The following is a 20,426-nucleotide window of genomic DNA, read 5'->3' on the forward strand; positions in this document are numbered from 1 at the left end:
AAAAATGCACAAATAGTATACATTTGAATCCAGGACACTGAAATCAAAGTTTCATGTGATAGAAAGAGAAAGAATCAAATGATGAGTTTGTTCCTAGTCCTGGGGGAAGGGCTGGCCCCAGGACATATTTTAATAAAGAATCTATATATTCTTACATATATTCTTCTGCCTTTCTCTTCTATGTCCTTTCTAACTCCTATAGTCCTATACCTGAGGTCCTTAGGAAGCTCATGTCAACATAATCTCCTAAGATATTATGACATTATGATTTCCCAGTCTGGTTTGCCATACGCCTCAAATATCTGTAAGTTTCTAATTTCCTACCTCCCACCTCCACTCATGTTTTCTATACAGCTGGCTCAGATGGGTATGAAGGAAAGACGCTGATTAAAACAATTCACAGAAAGATTTGAATGAGTGATCTTTCACACATTCCCACATAGTTTAACTTTTGGAAGAGGAAGCTTGTTAACTCAAATCTATCATCAGTGAAATTTTTAAAGAAAAATCAGGCTTTGAAGGTTCAGGGAAGAGTAGGAGAAATTCAACTCAATTTTGTCTGGCCATTTGATTCCTAAGTATGGTTTTACTGTAGCTTATAGAATTTCTCAGCATACCAAGATTAATAACAATGGTTCTCATGCAGCAATTCAAATGAGGGTAAAAATGCACGCATCTATGCTCTTGTGTGTATGTGTGTAATGGAAGCAGATTTGATGATAGGGACAAAAGTGATGAATTACTTGTAGATTGAGGCCTGCCCCCCATTGATGATGCATGATGGTGGTTAAAAATAAAAAATAATTCTAGCACTTACATGAAAGGTCTTAAATGTAAAATAGGCATTTTCTTCTGATTGGCTAATAATGGCATTTGTTAGTAAGAGACTGACAGCACAGGGCAGCATTGGGCCAGTTGTATCGGTTAACCTTCTTTGAGCAACAAACCACTCCACAATATAGTGTCTTAAAGTAGTAATCATTTATTTTCCCATGATTCTGTGGGTCAGCAATTGGAATGGTCTCAGCTGGAATGTTCTTATTCTGGTTTTGCCTGGGTTTACCTATAGGGCAGCAATTAAATAGGGGCTGGATGGTTTAAGGAGGCCTTCCTCAACATGTATTGCAATAAGTGGGCTTTTGACTGGACACCTCTCTTCGCCTCCATCTGACCTATCTATCAAGCTAGCTTAGACTCACTCACATGAAAAGAGCATTCCAAAAGGGCAAGAATGGAAGTTTCAAAGCTGTCTGTGGCCAGGACTCAGAATACACACAACGTCACTTGCTCACTTCCATCACATTCTATTGGGCAAAAAAAAGAGTCAGTCAGAACGTAGGGATGGGAAAATAGCCCAACCTCTTAATGAGGACTGCTGCAAAGAACCACTTTTTAATCTACCATAAAGACTCAGTAGTAGCACAAAAGGTTTTAAATGATATTCTGTTTGAGGTGTTTTCTTTCTTCGTTCTTTATTACCCTCTCCTTAGTCCAATAAAATATATATTCTTTTATTTAGAGAAAAATCACACTGGGAGAGCTGATGTTCCAATTATAATCTAGGCTTATGGGAACTGAGATGTAAGGTTGCTGATTATTCCATTTTAGGAAAAGTGAACAAAGCTATGTTTAATAGGTTTTAGAACACTTCAAGACTGACATGTGATCTGTTTTTTTTCCAATAAATGGTCTCTAGTGGCACACTATAGAAGAACTGTAATCGCTATAAAATTCATTGTGTATCTTCTGAAGTTTTTATTTTAAACTGTTTGAGCAGATGTGCTAAATAAGATATTTGCTTCGCACATTTTCCAAATATTTAAAGAATGTGTTTCGCTTGCATCCCTCGGGACACGGATTTATGTTTCCTACCACTCTTAATAAGGTCTTGAAAGCTATTTTTTTCCGGTTGAACATCTTGTTCCCTTATTATTTATTTATTTATTTATTTATTTATTTATTTATTTATTTATTTATTTATTTATGCTAAAGGGAAAAATATTTAGGGGACTATTTTATTAGTGTTTGTAATGAGAACATTTATGAGAGGCATGAATTTCTGTGGTGAGCTTCTGGTCATGATTCATGAAGGAATGTAACAGCTACTGTTATGTTTTGAAAAGTTAGCCTGGGTGTCCCAAGATCAAGCTCTGCAAGTCACATATGCTGGCTATGCCTATAAAATAAGATGATCAGAGACTCAGTCTAAACCAGTTTTGCACTAGGGCCAAACCAACAATTCTGAAGAACAGCAAATACCTACCCGAACAATGGAGATAGTGGGTGTAACGGGAACAGGCCTTGTCATAAGGAAATAGAAGAAAGGAACAGCCCTAGGATAGAAAAGGGTCCTTGTACCTTCAGTCTCTCTGGTCTTGAACTAAATGTTTATCTCCATCTGTTTTTGTGCTTTCCAAAATTCAATTCTTTGGGGTAAAAGCTCTGATTAGAAATGTGATAGCTTCTATTCCCCATAAAACAAAATTTGTGGCTACAGTCCTCAAAGAATCACTCTTTTGTTTGTTTGTTTTGTTTTATTTCCAGATGAATTTTCATGCTCTGTCTTATTTTTGCTCATTTATATTTTAGCATTTTGGAACAATGAATGCATTTAGTTTTATTAAAAGAAAGGAGAAAAATGAATATTGCTCTTATGCCATGAGTTGGATTACATAAGAAATCAGCATGACCGCTTATTCTAGGCCACCTATCAATTTTACAAGAAGCAAAACTTACAAAAACATAATGTACCATTTGCAAGCCACATATGAATTAAACAAAATCCAGGCAACAAGAGTTTTTTACATTAAAATTGATTGCTTTCTTACATATCTAGCCCATTTGACATAAACCATGAGCTCAAGGAAGGTGAGTGCCTGCTGTCAACTAGATGTGTCTGTTTCTAACGCATGTTGCTAAATAAGACATTAATATTATCTAATGAAGTTTCTATGACTCATTACACATTATGTATGTAAAAACTCTTTGCCGTGAGTGTGAATCTTTCATAAGACCTCAGATAACATATTAAGCATTTCATAAATACCATCTTTTGAAGAGTATCCCAGAATTGGTCTTTTTATTTCCATTCTAAAAGTACTGCAACGAACTCAGTGAGACCCTCTGTTTCCCACTTTTTCTTCCTTACTTTGTTCCTCTAAAACTGTCGTGGTGTCAGGTGCATGATGGGAGTCACAGTAACTGCAATGCAAATGATATTATAAAGATATTATAATCAGCTAAAGGTCAGGTCCTTGTCATGGACACTGGTCCTGCCAGATAAAACTGGTTCTTGTTTTTGTCTAGCTGCAGGTGCCATATACTGTTTCTTGTGAAACTGAAACAAACTAGGGAAGTGCCTTACATTGTATTCTGGAGGGGGTCTTTTCCTTAGGTATCTATCCTGCCTCAGAGACACAAAGGTTGGAAAATACAGGAGTCTAAGAGGCCTATGATACACAGAGAAGTGCCATAGTGAGTCAAGTGGTGCTCTGGAAAGATAATAAAGGGTAAGGCAAAATAAATATAAGAGATATTAACTAATTACTTTTCAAAATGGGCAAACGATATCAATCTACAGATTCAACAGGTGTTCTGACCTCCAAGTAGGTTTCCAAGCAGGAAAATAACCAAAAAATGCATACCTAGGTGCATCATAGAAAAAGTACTGAATATTAAAGACAAAAATTTTTTAAAAGCAGCCAGGAAACAAAAAACTATATTACCTGAAGAGGAACAACAATAAGATCAACTGTGATATGTCATCAGAAGTAATGGAAGCTAGAAAATAATGGAATAATATCTTTAAAATAGAGAATGATGATGCCAACCAACTTAGAATTCTATATCAGCAAGCATAACCAAGAAAAGTGAAAAACTATAAAGAAATTTTCAGACAAGCAAAAGCTCAGAGATTTGATAATCAAACTCATAGTAAAGAAAATACTAAAGTATATTCTTCAAAGACAAAACAAATTATCTCCAATGAAAACAAAGCTCTGCAAGAAGGAATAAAGAACACAGAAGGAGGTAAAGACAAAATGAATATTGACTACATAATGCAATAATAATAAAATATCTTGTGGGATTTAATATATAAATTAAATTGTACACAATAATAGCACAAGATCTGGTGGATAGCTGGGTGAAAGGAATTAAACTGTTCTTTGATCTTTGCTTTTTCTGGAAGATGTAAATTGCTAATTTTATAAAACTTTAATAAATCAAGGTCAGATGCCCTAATCTCCATGGTAACCACTAAAAGAATAGTAAAAGAATGTATAACTAGTAAAATAAGAAAGGAAACATAATAGAAACGCACACACAAGAAATCAAAAATAAAACTATAATGAAGAAAAAAGAAATAAGACAGGAGACATGAACAGAAAATGAATATTAAGGTGATAAATTTAAACTCAAGCAAAACAAATATGGAATAAATACTCCATTAAAAATAACAAGTTGTCAAATTTGATAAAAGGAAAAAATTATATGCTTCTTATAACAGTCATAATTTAAATATAAGAATACATAATCTTTCAACATAACAGAAGAAATAATTAAACAAAAGCAACTGTGGCTATACTGCTATGACAAATTTACTTTGAAGTAATAAATAATGTTAGATATAAAAATAAATATTTCATAAAGAAAGGTCAATATAACAGGAAGATATAAGCATTTTTTTAAAAAAATGCATTCAATTACAGCCTCAATAGCTATGAAATAAAAATTAACAGAAGTAAAAGATGAATAAAATTAATAAACTTCTGGAAAGGTTGACAAAAAATAAATAGAGAAGGCATAAATGGCCAATTCAACAATGATAGTGATAGCAAGAGGACACTCAGACTACTTATGATACTGTAAATGAGGTAAAATGATAAATGAGGTAAAATGTTGATAAAATGGAGACAGGATGAATTAGAACATTTGAATAGCCCTATATCTATTAAAAGAATTGAATCACTTCAATTTTTAGAAGAAAATTCAAGGAATTTGTGAAAGAATTTGTGAAAACCCTCTGTCCCAATGACTTCACTGGTGGAATCTACCAAATATTTATGGAAGAAATAACATAATCTTGCCCAAATTCTCCCAGCACCCCCAGAGAATTAGTGTATTATTTGTGCAATTAAAATTGTTAAAAAAATATATATGCTTGTGTAGGTAGAGGATAATTCTGGAAGGAGACACAAGAAACTGCTACCAGGAGTTGCTGTTAAAGAGAAGAGCTGAGGGCACTGGTGTGGGGCATAATATTACTATTTATTATATAATTCTTGGTACTATATATGCTAGATGTATAATTATGTTTACAACATATTTAATTTGCAAAAACAAAATGGTAAAGAAAGACTAAAAACGGGGACCATCAGTTTCCAGTCCAACATGTCAGAAGCTTAGAAGTCTCTGCTCCATCCTAACAAGTAAAAAGAGAAACAAACTGAAAAATCAACAACTCTTCTTAGATCTTCTAAGCGAACAGAGGTCATAAAGCAAATTGCAGCCTCCAAAACTGGAGAGACTGGCAGGCAAATTCAGAGAATCACAATTTACCGGATCAGAAATCTCCACAGGAGCCAGTCCCAGGGTAGGAAAACCGGAACTGTAATTAATGAACTTCTTTAGGCTCAGAGAGGACAACTCTGAGAGTTAAGAAATCCTAGGGGAAATCAATCAGAGGAAGGGTCCTCACTTTTGTGAGTTTTACTTCCTGGATCTCCACCAGGTTCTCACAGTAAATGTCAGAGAAAAATCCCTTCATTCATACTCCCTGCAGTGGGAGTGGAAGGAACCTTTTAGAAATCCACCAGAGCCTTCAGTCCTTGTTTATAAAGTTTACCCTTAGGAGAAACTATTTAACCAGAGCCTCATGGGCTGAGATTTTATCGGAGCCTAACTTACTGGGGGAAGGGAAACACCCATCTCCAGCCCATGATAGCCATCCTGTCCCACCTAAGGGAGTGGGGGTGTGGAGGTTGAGAAGCATACGAGCAGGTCACAGTCCAGAGGCAAAAGCTCACTAAAAGATTGACCCTAATCACAGGACTATAGAACGCTTCTCACCCCCACAGCCTACAACCACAATACTAAGGCCTATTCACAACAGTGAACTATGGACATTGGGTGATAATGCTGTGTCCATGTAGGTTCATCAGTTGTAACAAATGCACCACTCTGCTGGGGATGTTGGTCATGGGGGCGGCTGCGCATGTGAGGGGCAAATAGTATATGGAAATATTTGTACCTTCCACTCACTTTTGCTGTGAACTTAAAACTTCCTCTAAAAAATAAAGTCTATTAAAATAAAAATAATAAAATAGCTTCCTTTTGTTTCCAGAACCCCAATGTTTTTCTTTGAGTCTTACTCGCCTGTGTGCTCTGGCCCAAAGAAATACATGAGCAGGAGTTGCAGTATAGAAAGAAAATAATAGTTTAATATTGAATTGGCCAATTTGGAGGTGGGGAGCTAATGCTCTAAAGACCCGACTCCCAGTGTCATGTGGGATACAGATTGTACAGGGCAAAGTCACAAGACACCATGGATTAGGGGTTAGGGGTCATACTGGGAGCTGATTGGTCAGAGGTGAGGTTAGGGTAATGAATCAGTTCTTCAGGCCTTGAGGACAGTTCTGACATCTTTTCAGGGGTCCCTCTGTCCAGTCTCATGGGAAAGTAGCCAGGGGGTCGTTTCACCTTAGGGCTTAGGAGCTGAAACATAACTTAGGCCAAGATGTTATCTTTATCCTGCCAGAGGTGCGCTCTGTGTGACCATTAGTTAGGTCTGGGCTACTGTCTTCTGCTGCCTCGGGGGTTGCTGATTATGGGTGGGGGGGGGAAGGTTAGGTCTCTGAGGGGTATAGAGAGCGAGACAAGGATATGATTTCTAGAGGTAGGATTTAAAACTAAATTTAATCAAAGTCATAAGGACCCTCGGTTTCACTTTTGCATTTTTACTTCATGTCCTGTATGTGAAATGTTGAAAGATTGATTTATATCTCTGGACTCTGCTGGAGGCTCCTGAACACTGGGAAGAGTGTAAGTGTAGCTAGTTGGTTGGTGGCCTCAGATACTATCTTAGGCCAAGGGAACATAAATTAATCACCAACCTCAAGGTTAGACCAGAGACTTGAGACACGGCTGTGCACAAATATTGGTTCTGTAACCTGCTTTCGTGGCAAAGCCTCTAAAGGCACCAGTCTGATCTTTGATTATTAAACTCTGGCCTGTCCCTTAAGCAAAACTTGAAGGAACTATTGAAGCTTTTCCTGTGTCAATATATGATGAATCTGGATTCTTATCTCCCTGATAAATGCAATGATGTGTTAACTCCTTCGTGATTCATACGGGAGAAAAATATAAATTAAGATCACAGAATTGTTTTTATAAGCAATACTTTGAATGCAATCATTTTCTGGTTCCAAGATGATATCTCAGAGTATATAACTCACAGAGCTAGTCTAATCACCTCTCCTACCCCATTCCTAATGCTGTTTTTGGCAACTGACCAATTGTTTAGCATTCAGCTGTTTTGACAGCTGATAGAAAAGTAGTAAAAAAATGTTTGGTTGAATAATAACTAGGGATGCCAGATTTAGATTTTGAAATATAGAAATTGGGGAGATAACAGTCTGGAAATGTGGAATGTGGAAGTGGGAAGGAATGCACAGACATCCAAATGACTGACGGACTACGTATTAACTTTGAGAAGAAAGAGACAGACTGTCACATATCTGACAAAAGCAAGTGTTGAGAATGCAGCAAGAACACAGGAAAGTGTGGTGGGGGAGGGTAGCCTCCTAGAAGTCCAAATGGATACTTAACATTTTCACATATTAAAACACTTACTTAGTTTTTAGAAGAGCTTCAAGTCTATCATCTCAGAATTACATACAATTCTAAAATCATTGTGATTCCATGTAAGCATGTGACATATTTAAATAGCGCACATGGACTTCCTTCAGCAAATATCCCACAAAAAGACTGTGCTGACAAACTGAACATAGAGTTACATAAAAAAAAAAAAAAATGGTAGGAAAAAGACAAACACATGAACCTTTAAAACAGAGCAATTTCAGGTTATTTAGTATAGGGCTAAAAGACTCAAACACTTAATTAGGGCCTACAGGTATCATTGCATTGAAGCTGCCAAAAATATTGATTCTGAGTCCATCCAGAAAAAAATAAATTGTCTAGACCATAGCCTAATTAAAAAGACAAAAGTATATGGAATTCATTTTAGAAATGTTTCCACTTCCAGAATAATTAAAACATGAAAGTGTTGCTGTTACAAACCTACTCTTCCTAAAAAAGAAAAAGTAAAAGATAGCTACATTAGTGGCACACCTGTTTTGTGCCAAGAATGTCATACATTAATGCTAATCCTCTTAATAACCTTGCAGAGTATTTATTATTATCTTCTTTAAAGGTAAACAAACGGAGGCTCAGGGAAGCTAAATTTTATAACTCGTGAATGACGGAGCTAGAGTTCAACCTCACTGTTCAATTCCCTGCTCATACTGCCCCTCAACTAGATTATCCCTAAGGATTTCTGAGGGCTGAAATCTTACTATTGCAACAAGTTACCCTAAAAATAAATGTAGTTGTGGACAAAGTGCTTTCTTTGTCTTTTATGTAAAAACAAGACATTGTAGAGTAGTAAGAAGAGCAGGCTCCCATATCCACCCACCTGGGTAGGGGCTGCCTGTCCTGCTTTATGCCAACATGTGACCTAGTGTCTTCCTCCAACAGTACAAATTGTGCAGCAATAACAGCTGCCTTATAGTGACTACAGGAGATTCTTCACGTGACATACTAATTGACACCCTAAGGCTAGCTAATACTACTTTACTATTGACCACACATATCTGAGCACCTATTTCCTTCTGGACAATCTTCTAATCAAAGATGATTAAGGCCCCAACCCTCAATTAGCTGATAATCTAGTAGAGAAGGAATGCAAACAAATATAATAACTTACTAGAAGGGGCATAATAAATAAGTGCGCATACATATAAGAGAAAGACAGACTCAAAACATATTCAGTTTTGTATTTACCCAAGAAGGCTTTCCAGAGATGAGTATCTTTCCATCTTGAAAAGTGACATGTGGTATCTAAATAAAGCAGCCCTTTCTGGGCATATGTGCTGTTGCCTGCTTCAAATACATTTTCTTGGAATGGTTCACATATGGATGAAGTCAGTGCTTCTGTTAAAATCCTTCAAAGTCCTTTTCGCATTATTGGGTAGCATTAAAACACATTTTTGCTATTTATTTTGCTACTTATTTGTAGAGAGGAAAATGTCAGGATATGATTAGTTGCGACTCCTGTATTTCCCAGATACAGTTCTTGGAAATCTACCAGCAAAAGCAGAAGCTGGTTTGTATTTCCTAATTCAGTGTCGTATAGAGGCAAGGGGAATGGTGGGATAGGACCCCCCACAGCCAAGGGCCCTACTGTGATAGAAAAGCAGATATGCTGGCTTGTGGTCACGATAAAGTGGTAAATACTAGCCTTTGAGGTTAGTAGCCACTTACCTCAACCTGAAGGGCATGTGACTACATGGCAGTAAACCAAGTGCCAGCCTGCTAGGCCTGTGATGAAAGATGCCACGTGGTCCTTTGTGCTGTGTTACTCTAGGCAGTCCTGATCTAGGTTCTCGTTAGAGATGCCTAAGGAACTGATCAATCCTAGGGGTGGCTGGAAGGAGGGGTATCGCACTGACTCATCTGCTCTGGCTTTCTTTTTACATTACTCAAAGTATTGAATATTGGCCCATCTCCATTGCCTTTTGTGCTCAATCCCTGTTTGAGACAAATCTTAAACCAAGGAAAAGGAACTTCCCATAGTAGAGTGGCATCCAGGGCCACAGGGAGAGGAACCATTCTCTGACAGGGAAATGTCCCATGTTTAACCTTAAATAAAATATCATAATTTGAGACTAATGAAAAAAATGGTCTGTCAGCAGAGTCTTGTTACTACAAAGGCTACCACCACTCACATTTTACAGGAGAAATTGGAAAAAGGAATCCAAACATCAGGTCCAATTTCATAGGTAGTTCTAATATCCATAACCTGTACTCTTGAGCTTTTAGAAGGGCATTTCCCTCACCTTTAAACATCTATAGACTCTGGAATTCTTTTTACATGTGACACTCAGGCAAACATTTTTTTTTTTCTGATTAAAAGAGTAGTAAATATACATACATTGTACAAAATTTGAAAGATACAGAAAAGTACGAGGAAAAGATGAAAGTCATCCATGATTCTATCCTCAGCAAGAATCATATTTAAGAGTTGCAGCCTTAGCAATGTTCTGGTTTGGTTTTCCGCTTCAGTTACACTGGAATAAAAATTAAATAAGAACTCCTCAAGGTCTGTAACATTTGGGGGTAAACGGGAGAGAAAAATTAAAAATATCAAACTTGAATAAATAAATGGAAAATTCCTATTTATTTTTCCTTCAGTTTTTCTTTCATTGGGAAACTCAAGTGCTTTCTGGTTGATTGTTAGCTTTAACTGGTCAGGCAGAGGATAGGTGTCAAGTACCTGATCTGTAGACACGTCCTTCTTTCCTATGTCAGAAATGGCCTTTCTTTTTTTAAAGGCCATCTTTTAATGTCTCGTGATTGTAGGAGCTGCACAAAGTGAAATAATCAGCCCCACCCTCCCCTCCAAAAAAAAGAAACAAAACCCACAGAAACCAGCAGGACAAGATGTGAGTGGATTTTTCATAATCTTTGAGAAACAATTATGAGAAACGGCTGTGAGAAAACATTAAGGAAAATGTTCTTCTCCTGATCTGAGTAGGCTATGTTTGTACATTGCTGCATGGACTTAGTACTTTGTAATTTTTAAGGTATGTTTATAGATGGTCTGTTGGGCTGTAATCCATCAAATTTCTCAAGTTAAAACCCCAAATTCTGGGCACTGTGCTTTCTGAGGTAGAAGTGTTATAGTGTACGTCTGAAGAGTTCTATTGATCCTTAAAGAGGTTCTTGATCAGGAATTCACATCAACTTAGACGTTCTGATGGTTTAATTTAATGTGTAGAGATGGCATAGCATGGTGAAAAGAGCCCAGTAGACTTGGATTCAAATTCTGTACTTCTGTTTCCTAGCTTTAAAAATATATACGGTAAACTCTCTGAGTGTTTTCTTTATAACAGGAATAATAATACCCATTTTACAGGTCTGTCTTGAGAATTAGAAATAGGGAGCACACCATGACACACATGAAGTAGACATTCAATACGTAGAAAATATATTAACATCTTTTATATAGGACATTAGTGATCAGACAAAAACTGGCCATTGTCTGTGGAGGAGAAGTAGCTACTATAAATAGGAAATATCTAACACACACAAATATATTTTTCTCTGCCTCTTTCCTTATCTCCTATCCCTGTCTGAAGCCATTAGTAAGGGGGGATGTTGCGGGGCTCAGTGACCCAGAGCAGGATGCTAGTGCAATGAGTGAGGGGATGAGGAGGGTGTCTCTGTGGCTGATGGTGGCCTGGCCTGCAGAATCAGAGCCTGAGAAGGGTAAGGAGGGCATCTATGCAAGGTGGTGGACCAGCCTGGCAGGGTGTCAGAAACCAAGAAGAGGGAGGGGGGCAGGCACAAGGGTTCAGTGCTGACAAATGTTTAGAGGAAAAGAAAAAGTTCCATGGCACAATATGTCTAGGAAGCACTAGATTTTACAGGTTTGTTTTCTACAGGACTGTTCAGAACATTTAATGCACTAATTTACATTGCCATTTTCCAATAATAACAGTCATGCCATGGAGCTCTTTCTTTACAAAAATTCTCTTATGACCACTTATCTGTGATAAAAGACTTGTTTATATTTTCAAATCTATCATGAGCTGATACTTTTGTAAAAATGAATTAGTAAAAGAATGAAACAATAAAACAAAGACTTCAACTCAAACCCTCAAAGTTTATGAGATTTCTGGAGATGTTGAATGACTGTCAAATAGTGGTGAAGGTTTCTAAATGCGTGGTTTCAATTTCTATGTTCAACTTGTCAGGACCAGAATTGAACTATCTGCACATGGGCACTGAACTAGTCTCTGAGTAAGACTGCTGTACGTCAACACCCAGTCCCTTGGATTTTGCAGCTGAGGAAACTGGCTCAGCAAGACAGAGGGACCAGTACAAAGACACAAAATTATGGAGGGAAACAGTTACTACTAATGCCCAAGACTCCTAACAAAAATAAAGATGCTCTCTAATATTCATTGTGTTAATAACCTCTAGGAAGGCAAGGACCAAATGCATCTTCTCATTCTATCAGTACTTACCAGTATGATGCTTGAGTGTAGTAGATTCTCAAATATTAAATAAATGCATAAGTAAATGTCCGAGTGAATATTTGAAACACCATCCCTATTAACTGTTTGTTTTTAAATTGACTATTTTAACGTTAACGTTTTAATGTTTTTGCCACACTGGTTTATGTGTACTCATTGAGTTTCTTGTGTCAAGACATTTGGAACAGTATCTTTCTTCTTAATTTTTATACACCCATTATAAGACAATTTTAGGTAGAGGAAAATGTTAAGCTGAAATCCAGAATGTGAAAGCCTAGGGAAAAAAAAAAAAATCTGGAAGGGAGGGTGGTATGGGATGTGAGAGAGTGAGACAGGTAGATCATAGGCAAAACTCTTGTGTTTGTTTGTTTTTTTAAGTCTTTTGAAATTAAATCAATATTAGGGAAACTTAATCAAACTCTTCCCCTCCTCTGACCTGAAACCAGGTGGCTGCTTTCAGATAACAGCAAAAGACAGAAACAGTTCCATCAAAGGGAGAGCTGTTTCCTAAGAGTTAGTCTTGTCAAAGGAATAATTAACACTTCTTCACAAGCTGAAAAAGAGCTCTCTCACTTCCCACCCCCACCGCCACTAAATTAACGTATTTGTGAGAATGGTTAGCCAAAGGGGAAAAAGTCTGATAGTAGCCTAAGAAATACAAATATTTCTATGAGTTTTATTACTCAAATTAACAGCAAGAGGGATTTTTGTGCTAAAGAACAAAAGATTGCATAAAAAACATCTTCTAAATACCACACCTCTCTCTGCCTTCAGCACAATGCAAAAATTCCTGCTATAGCATTCTTTTTCTACACAGCACCTCCTCTTTTCCAAATGCTGCATGGCAAGTTCTGAATGCTAAGTTGCATTCATCACTCACTGGACAAAAAGCATGAAAATTCTGCAATAAGGAAGCACCCAGCATGTCAGTGAGGAAATAACTGCTTAGTCCCAATAAAATTGCATGGAAGAGCGTTTCCCTCTACAAGTATATTTTTAGCCAGAGTTAAAGATAACTGTTATCACTATGGACTTGCTGCTGTGTTGATGCCTTAACATATCCTCTCCTGAACACTTCTTTCCTTTTCCCTGGCTTTTTCTCCCCAGTTGTCTCCTCTCCATTCTCCAGCCACTAGCCAGAGACACAAGGGCCCAGAAATCCTGTTAAGGTGAGTGCAAAATAACCCCAAGTCAACTGCTAAAAGCAATGATTCCCCTCTTGGAAAGCACTCTGGAGACAGAGTTATAATGAGAATTAAATAAATCTTCCTCCCTGTATTTTCAACTATAAAACAGGAGTTTTAGGCTCAGTGGTTTCTGAAGACCCCTCTTAACTCTAAAATACTACAGCTCAATCTCAAAGAGGGTACAGTATACCTACCCACTTATTCATAAGTTAAGTTTTCTGTAACACAGTATAAAACACCGACATTGGGAGAAATCAATTGCAAGTATCAAAATAATTGTCACTTTCACAAAGTATTTTAAATCTGGGTGTTTTGGTCCCTTACGTCTTTTTCCTCAATTATCATAAAATTCTTAAAAATAGGACTGATTTTTTTAACCATTCTCTATATGCCAGGAGCTCTGCTTAGTTTATTTTATTTAATTCTCCCAGTTTTATGAAGGAGGCATTTCACAAATGAAGAAATGATGCTTAGAGAGGTGTTTTAACTCAGGTCATTTAGTAGTGATTTAACCAAGATGACATGTATCTACCTTGTACTGGCAGAGCTTAGATTCAAAACCAATGAATTAGATATAAATCAGTATGTTTTTGTTTCATATTATAAAACAACATGTGGCCATTGCAGAAATTTGAGAAAAATACTGAGAAGAAAATAAAATTACTCTAGCAATCCAGAGAAGACTACTACTAACATTTAGATGTATTTCCTTTCAGATATAAACATATACATCAGTGCGTCATTTTTTTATAAAAGTGCAGCCCTAATCTTTCCCCTACAAAGTTGTACTTCCTGAGTTGCTTTGTTTTTCAGTATCATGGTAGAAAAAGTAAATGGAAAGGAAAATAGTGTAGAAGGGAATTAAAGATGGACAAATTGATAGAAGAAAAAATGTCAGAATTAAATTAATGATAAAGAGAAAGGGACAGGAGAAACAATTTGTTCACTGAACAGAAAATTCATCTTCATATGTATTGATATCCTGGAGGTATCAAGAAAAGACTAAACTAAATTTTGCTCTTCTTAAAAAGTTGAAAAATGTATAATTTTAAGATATTTATCAAAGGAGAGCTAAGATTTAGGGGAGAAGTTAACACTTTAAGGTGTCAAAGTCACATAATCTGGAACATTCTTCCTTTTGGTCCTCTACATCTTCAAACAAAAGTGACAATTTCCCCAATGGCCTTATACAGGGTTTTTATATTGGAGAACAGGTTTACTATCTCTTGTCACCTTAAATCCCACATTACTTGTCTATAGTCCACAGTACATCAGGACTTAGGGAGTAAATCACAAAATAGCCGCTAAGAAAACAGCTGCTTCCATTGTTGAAGGAAGAAATGAGGGTGAGGATTTATGCTTTAAACAGTCTTTGAACATTTCAAATTGATTTAGGCAGTTAGCTAAACCATCTCTTTCTAATTCACGTGTCAGAAAAAATAAAATCTGCTATTTAAGCCTCCTGTAAACTGGTAGAAATTTACATCCAATAGCCTGGGTCCCAAAATACTTCCTTTTAATAGCTGATCTCTGACATCTCAGTTTGGAGAGTCAAGGTGTTAATCTTTATCAATACAGTTGACCCTTGAACAACATGGGTTTGAACTGGGAGGATCCACTTATACATTTACTTTTCAATAAATATATATAGTACTGTAAACATGTTTTCTCTTCCTTACGATTCTCTTAATAACATTTTCATTTTTCTAGCTTGCTTTATTGTAAGAATACAGTATGTAATACATATAACATACAAAATATGTGTTAATTGACTGTTTATATTATCGATAAGGCTTCCAGTCAACAGTTAGGTTATAGTAGTGAGGTTTTTGGGGAGTTAAAAGTTATACGTGATTTTTTACTTCATTAGGGCATTGGCACCCCAACTCCCATGTTTTTTAAGGGTCAATCATACAACATACTAAAGTGATTGATGTATCTGAACTGCAGACTTGAATTGAAATTTTCTTTAGACAGTGAGTAAATCCTTCGACAAATCAAGTCTTCTGAGCAGGAAGACCAATATACAAGTATTATATATTGGCTTTCCTGGAGCTTTGATGCCCTAAAGGAAAGGTACAAATCCACAGTTGGGTTCATAAATGACTTAAAGATATATATATATATATATATATATATATACACACACACACACACACACACACACACACACACACCTCATTTCTCATAAGATATATGCACTTAAAATATAGTCATAGTTTGAGAATTATACAAAATCACATATGAGATTTGTAAAAGGTGAATGACTTTCTGTTATTAACATTCCTAAAAATAATTCCTTCACAAGAGCAACAAATCTATTTGTGATGCAAATAATCACTCCTGTTCTTTTCATTTGTCCTTGAAAAATAAATACACATTTTTATGTGCTGTTAAGAAGGCACTTGACTTTATCAGTCATATTTTAGCCAGCTTCTAGGAAGCTGTTGTGTTCCAGTAAATCTTACTAAAAACTATGCTTTTCAAAATGCAGACAGACCACTTCACCATCTGCACCCCAGAAAGGCTAGCTGTAGGAGCATCTGGGTCATAAGCTATATCCAGAAAAGAGCTTCCTACTGCTCCATGATTGTCCATTTTCATTTGTGAAGCTTTCTCTCCTTAAGCTGAACCTCACAGCCTTCAAGGAGCAGCACATTTCAATCACGGTCTATAAATAATAGAGATGAAAGAGACTTTCGAAATGAGGAAATCTAACTCCTGGTTGTTTGCAACTGGAAAATAGGCTCCAGGGAGATTAAGTGCCCCCCGCCTTTTTTTTTACACAGGGAATTATCAAAAGAGCTATGGTCAAACCTAGGTTTTCTGATACTAAAAGATGTGCTTTTCCTAATGTAAATGCTGCCTCCTCTGTAGTATATTTAACTCCGTAATTTATATCCATTTTTATGCTTACATATGTAAGTCACAAATTTTAGAAAGCAAAGTAACAGAGTCAAATAGCAACTCATGTTTGTTTATTTGTTTGTTTGTTTGTTTGTTTTGAGTATGTTTTCTAGGTTCATCTGAACTAAAACAAAAGGATATTTCTTAAAACATCTTCCTGTTCATAAAATTGAGAATTAATTCTTGAAAATGATGTTCATATTCTATGTACCTTCCAAATCCAGAGCTGCCTAAAATGGGGGCTGGCTGAACTTTTAAATATAATGAAGGTCTTGCAATTGAGGCTATTCTTCAACCAAATTATTTCAATATGCTTAGTGCTTCTCAGATCTGGATCTAAGGGGAATATTTTTTTAAATGAGCATGAAACTGAAAGGAAATAGTCCTGGCCTCCTCTTACCTACCTTGGGTTTTTAAGTCATGAAAATCTTGTGTGCAGCTTTGAAAAGCTGTTCTAGAACATGCAAAATACTGGCTCTTCTCACTAGTGCTGAAGGAGGCCTTCTTCTGACTCTGGCTTTGATATTTCTCAAGATGGCCAGTTAAGTGAAACCATTTTTTTTCTGAGTAAACCTGAAAACGTCCCCAACAATAAATCAGGTAGACAGAACTTGGGCCCCAATGGCAAGTATCACATAAAGATTCAATTCTCAGACGTGGCTGCTCATTGGAATAATCTGGGGAGCTTTAGAAGCTACTAGCTGCCGACAAAGTTTACAGATATTCAGTGCTGTTAGAGACATTTTCATGAATGTTTTGAAAATCCTGACCTGTAGATTGAATTCCTGTTTGATTAATTGATTTGGAAATCTGTGTCTCTTTTATGGCTCCTTTTCTGCCTTTTAGAATTAGCGTTTCATTTAATTTACCCAGATCTTGATGCACAGATACTTCTTGATGATTTAGAATGGATTTCCTCTACTATAATATTTCTCAACCCTGCACATCGAGAACTATCTGGAGAGCTTGAAAATTACAAACAAACAACAACAACCTGGTACCCAGTCCCCAGAGATTCTGAGTCAATTAGTCTAAGGTTGAACTTGGGCTTAAATGTTTTTTTTAAAGCTCCCCATAGTAGTCAGCCTCCAAGATTGCCTCTATTGAACCCCACCTACTGGTACTTGCATCCTTGAATAGCACTCCCGTTCCCACATTATGCCAAGGGCTGTTCTATGTTGCTAATAAAATAGTGCAGAAGTGATAATGTGATTATGTTATAAAAGACTGTAGTTTCCATCTTAACTGATCTATCTCTCAGATCATTTGCTCTGGTGAAGCCAATAGCCATGTTAGTGAGTTCCCAAGCCATGTCTTCAGGCCAATCAATCCTTTGACTGCATCCCTGGTCTGCATCTTGACTGCAACTCATGAGAGACCCTGGGCCAGAATCACCCAGCTAAACTGCTCACAGTCCCTCAGCAATTGCATGGGAAAAGAAGTGCTTATTGTTTAAAGGTGCTTATGTTTAGAGTAATTTGTTATATAACAATAGTAACTAACATAGTCCCCGTGTGATTCTAATTAGTAGCCAAGAGTAAATCAGGAAAATTACTGAAGTTTCTTGCTATCTTATTATCAGTACCTAATTTAATTCCCTTATGATAAGAGAATACACTGTGTAAATTTTTCTTTTAAAAAAATTCTTAAGAACTTTTTATTGTCCATTCAGTCTTTTTGAAATTACCATGTGCACTTGAAAAGAATGTGTCTATTTTGCATTTGTTGAGTATAAAGTACTATAAATATCTGTTAGAGCATGCTAGTTGATAGAATTTTTCAGATCTTCTATGTTTTTACTTTTTTTCTACCTAGTTGTTCTAGCAATTTCTGAGAGAGGATTGTTAAAATCTCCAAGAACGATAATGGATTTTTCCCTTCAATTCTGTCAGTTTTTACTTCATATATTTTGAAGCTTTGCTGTTAGATGCAGGAATACCCATGATTATGTCTTCCTTATGAATTCACCGTTCTTATGAAATATCTAACTATCACTCTTTGTTACTGATAATAATCTGTCTCTAGTAAAATTCTTTGTAAAGCCTACATTATTTTTATATTTCTTCTTTTGATATCCCTAACCTCCCTATGCTTATTATTTTCATGATATATCTTTTATCTCTATATTGTCAATTTATCTGTGTCTGCATTTAAGACACATCTCTTTTAGAATGCATATAGTTTGATATATCTTTTTAAAAAAATCAATTTTGACAGTCTCTGCCCATTAAGGTGTCTTGTCCATTAAATATAATGTAATTACTGATATAGTTGAATTAGAAATGATTAGATCTGTAACTTCAGTATCTGTTATCTCTTTGTACCATTAGGTCTTTTTCCTGTTTCCTCTTTCCTGCCTTTTTTATATTTTCACATTTAAAGCATCCATTTGCTCTGTTGATTTGTTATCAATAGATCTTTTTTTAGTGGTTGCTTAACGATTACAATAGTCATTTTTAACTTTTCACAGTCCAACTTAAGTTAATACTATACCATTTTGCATAAAACATAGAAATCTTATAATCACAGAAGTCAATTTACCTATCATATTGTTTCACAGATCATTGAGCCTCTGGTCATGTGTTTTTCAATAACTTTTCTCTCTGTTCTTCAGATTGAATATTTAAATCTGTCTTAAGTTCACCAATTCTTTTTTTTCCACTTTGATCATAAAATCATCCAGTGATTTTCAAACATTGATTATATTGTCTTTTTCTGTTTAAAAATTATCTTTTGGTTCTTTATTTCTTTGCTGAGATGTCCTATTTGTTCACTCATTATGAACTTATTTTCTTTATTTCCTTGTGCATAGTTGTAACCCCTGCTTTAAAATCCTTGTCTGTTAATTCTAAGAATTGAATCATTTTAAGGTTAGTCTCAGTTGATTACCTTTTGTCCTAAATCTGGGTCCTATTTCCACTATATATATATATATATATATATATATATATATATATATATATATATATATATATGTGTGTGTGTATATATATATGTATATATATGTTATATATATATATATATATATATATAAATTAATTTTGGATTGTTGCCCTGATATTTTGATGTATATATTGTAGAGATTCTAGATTCTGTTATATTCCTCTGAATATTGATGTTTTATTTATTTATTTATTTTTAGCAGTCAGTGTACTTGACTGGACACAAACTTTAAACTCTGTCTCCTGTGTGCTGAACAGTAGCTAAAATCTCTAAAATCTTGCTCCAGTTATTTTGGTTTCACCTTTGTTGCTTGGCTTCTGTTTCATGCATGAGTAGTTTAAGGATCAGCCAGATATTTATACAGAGTTTGCATATTATTTTTTGGGCTCCTCTACTATTGCTTTTTTCCCCCTCTGGATTACCCTGGGTTTTTTGTTTTGTTTTGTTTTTCACTAGATTCCCTTCTTCATTTTTCATGTGGTATGATCACTTCCAAACTCTGTCCTCTGGCTCTCTAAGCCAACAAGCCGGCAACTTTTATCCATGGTTTATCTGTCCTACCTATATTCAAATGGGACCTACCCCTTTGGGGGGAAAATATGAATAAAAAGTGAGAAATTTAAAGGATCTTAGGCAATTCTGTTCCCATCTTCCAAGAGCTGCCTCCCAATTTATGCCTGCGTCTTGTCACTTTTCAGTGCCTTCAAGTGGTGGGTGTATATATTTTGTCCAGTTTATAGTTACTATCAGTTGGAAGATTTATCTGCTCATTACTATTGCGCCATTTTTGGACATAAAACCTATCCTTTATTTATTTTTTTTTTTTTGTATTTTAAGCAGAGCGTAGTCTATCTGAAGCACTTGGGAGTTTACTTGTGCTGTTTGTCGTTCCTTATCATGGTGTTTTGTTTTATACTGTAATTTATAATTTTGAATTATATCTTTAGACACCATCAGACCTGTTTTTCAAGAATTATGTGTGGCCTGTGTTGAGTGTGTGAGCCCCGAACTTGATTTGCATTTCCTTTGCCAAGATCCTTGGGTTGCTATTAGCCATGGACACCTTAAATTA

The sequence above is a fragment of the Rhinolophus sinicus genome, chromosome 15 (assembly GCF_057876585.1).
Source record: "Rhinolophus sinicus isolate RSI-liver-muscle chromosome 15, RSI-T2T, whole genome shotgun sequence".
NCBI classification, from domain to species: domain Eukaryota; kingdom Metazoa; phylum Chordata; class Mammalia; order Chiroptera; family Rhinolophidae; genus Rhinolophus; species Rhinolophus sinicus.